At 53.2% G+C, this 5,017-nt stretch overlaps 1 non-coding gene across 1 annotated transcript; it reads right to left on the reverse strand.

Moving 5' to 3' along the window:
• Positions 1–613: 613 nt before the first annotated feature.
• Positions 614–806, reverse strand: LOC120987378. The gene has a single exon (XR_005776000.1). It is a non-coding gene; the product is annotated as a U2 spliceosomal RNA (small nuclear RNA).
• Between the last annotated feature and the right edge of the window lie 4,211 nt (positions 807–5,017).

Here is a 5,017-nt window from a genome sequence, read left to right on the forward strand (position 1 = left end):
AATGGCAATGTTGGCACACCCCAGATGATAAGGTCGTTGCTTCATTGTGAACAGACCAAAAGCGATCGGCTGGATAATTTTGCATAGAAAAAACATTAATTTTCTTTCTGATCATCTAAGGTGATCATTAAAGCCTACTAGGCCAATAATGGGCCCACACTGCAGAATCATTGTTTTCTGGGTCACTTAACTGTCACTGAACTACCTCGGCACGACCATAGGCTTTGAAAAATCCCCATCGCCTGCAATCTCCCAAACATGCGCACTAGCACAGTCATCACTACACCAAGATTGACGCATAGAATAAAATTTATGTCATGAGTGTGACAACTTTTTGCGGTTGTCTAAAATCTATTCCATACACGTTCCCTGATAGGGGACGTAACAGGGATTAAACTGATAGGAATAGTACTACTTAACATACCACTCATATTGTGATTGCACAGTACATTACACGGCGCACGCGCAGTGCCCCAAATTGGAAGTAGGAGGACCAACCAAGCATCTTTTTCCATCTCCCGGTTCCTAAAATCTATTCCATACACGTCCCCTGATAGGGGACGTAACAGGGATTAAACTGATAGGAATAGTACTATTTAAACACACCACTCATATATGGTGGCACAGTACTGTACATTGCAAGCCATACGCGCAGTGCCCCAAATTGGAAGTAAGAGGACCGACCAAGCATCTTTTTCCACATCCCGGTTCCTAAAATCTATTCCATACACCGGCCCCTGTTAGGGGACGTAACAGAGGTTAAACTGTTAAGAACAGATTGTTTTTAATTTTAAAAAAAAGGACATCCTCTGCGGAGCTGGGTATTTTTTGGCCGCGTTACTGAATGCTTATGCACAATGGCTGTAGGCTCATGCATCCTTTTGCGGAGGTGACAAACCTGGTCAGTCAAACCCAAGGCAACATCATCAACCTCATCCCATATGCGTTTTTTCTGGAGCGTGCCCTGCGAACAGTGCTGGATCAGGCCGTAAGATGAGCATGAAGAGGAAGAGTTGTGGTCACCATCACCCCCAGAAGCAGCCTTGTCGTCGTCGATTGCTGGACATGTGGCAACGCAGAGAGAGGAGTCTGAAGAAGGAGTCAGAGGAGGAAGGTGGCTTTGAGGAGGTGGAAGACCAACCACAGCAGGCGTCCCAGGGGGCTTGTTGTCACCTTTCAGGGACCCTTGGTGTTGTACGTGGCTGGGTGGAGGAAGAGACCTTCAATGATGTCAGTGAGGACAAGGAACGGGACATGGCTAGCTTGGTATCCAACCTTGTGCAAATGGGGAGTTTGCGGTTGTGCAAATGGACTGTTTGCGGTTGTTTGCGGTGCGTTAAATGGGGAGTTTGGTCTGTCACTGTGAAGCGGGCGTAACCCTCTGCGTCAACTACGTAATTTTCCATGGGAGTTTTGCCATGGATCCCCCTCAGGCATGCCACAGTCCAGGTGTTAGCGTCACGGCGGGGAGTGGGGGAAACCCCCCACCGCGCGGCACCAAAGGGACAACGGGTAGCCGCCAGGCAAGGAGGCCAGGACCAGGGAGCAGGTCACCTCCTAATGCGTCCCTAATTCTGACCCTGACTACTAACCATATGAGCCAACCCAGATGGTAGGAGGGCTCATACTCCGGAACCTCGGGGCCCTACTAACCCTCAGGAAATCCCAAGACTAGGAGCAGGGTAAGACGACCTGTTCCTACACAACACGAACGAACAGGAGTCTCCACTGGCCAAGCTGCAAGGAGAGGGGAACACATACAGCACATGGAGATGGCAGGTAAGTGAAACCAGCAACACACATACCTGCCACAGACACACTGACTGGAACCCGTGCACAAGTGCTGATGTCCACACCAACATAAAAGGACACAGCACACACCACAAACCACACAGGAACCCAGGACACCATAGCTGCAATAACGTGAGACACCACAAGAACATCTACTATCTTCTATGACCACAAGTGTGGCCCTCACTGGACAGATGGCATATGAAGACCAGGAGGATAACTCCAGCATACACCATGACTGGAGTACCCCCCAGCTTCAGGCATTCAGCAGAGGCTAAATAGCCCAAGCAGCCACACCCGCACACACATAAACCCAGTGTTAAAAAACTAGGAAGGGAGTTAACCCTTCCAACACCAGACAAGGGGAGGCAGCCACTTAAAGGGGAAGTGCACACACAAGCATGGAAAGCTACACGTTGCCGCAGGCAATAACATGCGTGGCAACCATGTCACAGCAATCACCCAGGAGACACTGCCACCGCATGCACACACAGCAACACGTTGCCGCGGGCAACTGCAAGTGTAGCAACAGTGTCACAGCGCACACCATAGGCCGAGACACTCCCACCCCTCAAAGCCCCCCCACCAAAAAAAAAGGGGAACTAAACAGAACACCCAAAAAACAACAGGACAGGAGGTGTAGGGGAAAGTAAGAGAATCAGTGTCAGCGCAAGCGAGTCTCCCCAGAACTGCTGCCAGCCCCTGGAGCCAAACACAGGAACCAGGGCGCCAGCCACCAAACAGCCAGGAGAGACTGCACTGATCACTGCGTCCACACTCAGACACGGTTCGCACCAAGTCGCTGCCAGCATGCATCCCCAACCAGCATACACCAAAGCCAGTTCAACAAGGAATGCAGCCAGCCACCACAACACAAGCGACAGAACTACTGAGACATGGACGAGGGGAGACCAAACACAAGTGACGGTTCACACCTACTGCAACCTCAGTTACAGAGAACCGCACTGTTAACAGGGTTCCCCTTTCACCCTCCCTCCGGAGGATAAGCATGTGCGCCAGAAAAAGGCAGGCGACACATGCTGGGCCCTCTTCCAAAGGCTCCAGGCAAGGTGCCCTTGTGGTCATACTGTCCCGGCGGGGAGTGGGGGAAACCCCCCACCGCGCGGCACCAAGGGGACAACGGGTAGCCGCCAGGCCAGGACGCCAGGACCAGGGAGCAGGTCACCTCCTAATGCGTCCCTAATTCTGACCCTGACTCCTAACCGTATGAGCCAACACAGATGGTAGGAGGGCTCATACTCCGGAACCTCGGGGCCCTGCTAACCCTCAGGAAATCCCTGGACTAGGAGCAGGGTAAGACAACCTGTTCCTCCACAACACGGACGAACAGGAGTCTCCACTGGCCAAGCTGCAAAGAGAGGGGAACACATACAGCACATGCAGGGAGGACGCCCAGGACTATGGGAAGCTGAAGGCTGAGGTGATGGTGCGCTTGGGGGTTACTACCTGTGTGCGGGTGCAGAGAGTACATTGGTGGGCCTTTTCTGAGTCCAGACCCGTCCGGTCTCAGGCATATGACCTGGTTCATCTGGTGAGGAAGTGGCTCGAGCCGGAAACTTTGAGCCCCTCCCAAATGGTCGAGCGAGTGGTCGTGGACCGTTTCGTGCGGACACTGCCAAAGGCCATACAGCGCTGGGTTGGTCAGGGAGACCCCAGCAACCTGGATCAGTTAGTAAGCCTAGTCGAGAGGTATGTGGCGACCCAGGACTTGGTGCGGGACTCAACGCAGGCACGGGAATCCCATCAGGCTCCCTCTCAGGCTAGGGATCCAGAAAAAGGGACCCAACCACAAAGTGGGGGGAAGGCTAGTCCTACTCCAGGGAAGAGAGACTGGGGAGGGACCACGGGGATTCAATGTTGGCACTGCCATGGCCTGGGACATAGGGCAGAGAACTGTCCTCAAACACCTGAACCCATGGACTGCGGGTTCGCTCGCCGGTCCTCTTTCTTTGACTGGCCTGTATGTACCGTGGATGCCCGGCCGGCCGCCGATATGCCACCTCTGTGCCAAATCTTGGTCGATGGGCATCTGATTAATGCTTTGCTGGACTCTGGGAGCCTGGTGACCCTAGTGCATGAGTCCTTAGTGTCTGAGACACTCCCAGAGAAGCAAACCCTGTCCATTGTCTGTATCCATGGGGACCGCCGGGTGTACCCCACTGCCAGGGTTACTATGTCAGTGTTGGGCAAAGAGGTGCAGCATGTCGTCGGAGTGGGATGCCAAATCCCTTATGCCGCCATACTGGGAAGGGATTTTCCTTTGTTCTGGACTCTATGGAAGAGCGATATGCCTTCCCTTAGGGACAGACGACAATCGGGCCCAGTGCCCGAAGATCCCGATGCAGGTAAACAAGCCATAGGGGTCACCACATCACCTGTAGAGTGTCATCCCGATAGGTTTCCCCTAGAGGTGTTGGCAGGCGAATCCGTGGAAACCCCGTCCATCCCGGACCTGGAGGTATCCCGTGACACGTTCGGGACCGCCCAGCTCCAGGATCCGACATTATTGCGGGTGAGGGAAGGCGTGACAGTGGTAAATGGGATGGCTCAGCACCCAGGGGCCGACTCGGTGTTTCCCCATCTGGCTTTTAACCAGGACCTGCTGTACAGAGTGGACAAAGTGCAGCAGGAGGTAGTGGAGCAGCTGGTGGTACCCCAGCCATACCGCCGTGTGGTACTGGACTTGGCCCACTCCCACGTGCTGGGAGGACATTTAGGTGTAAAAAAAAAAACAAGAGCGGATTCTGCAAAGGTTCTATTGGCCCGAGGTTTATGAGGAGGTAAAAAGGTTTTGCCAATCCTGTCCAATGTGTCAGATGACGAGCCCCCAGCCCCACTATCGCAGTCCCCTAGTACCCATGCCCATCATCGAGGTCCCCTTCGAAAGAATAGGGATGGATCTTGTAGGCCCCTTAAACAAGTCGGCCAGAGGGCACCAGCATATTTTGGTGGTCTTAGACTATGCCACCAGATATCCTGAAGCGATCCCACTACGTCATACTTCAGCTAAGCTCATAGCTAAAGAACTCATGGGAATGTTCGCAAGGGTGGGGATTCCAAAAGAGATCCTGACCGACCAGTGGACCACCTTCATGTCTAAGGTGACGAGGGAGCTCTGCAAGCTTTTAGGGGTTAAACGGTTACACACGTCCGTATACCATCCTCAAACCGACGGACTAGTGGAGCGCTTTAACAAAACCCTAAA

This window comes from Bufo bufo, chromosome 1, assembly GCF_905171765.1.
Source record: "Bufo bufo chromosome 1, aBufBuf1.1, whole genome shotgun sequence".
NCBI lineage: Eukaryota > Metazoa > Chordata > Amphibia > Anura > Bufonidae > Bufo > Bufo bufo.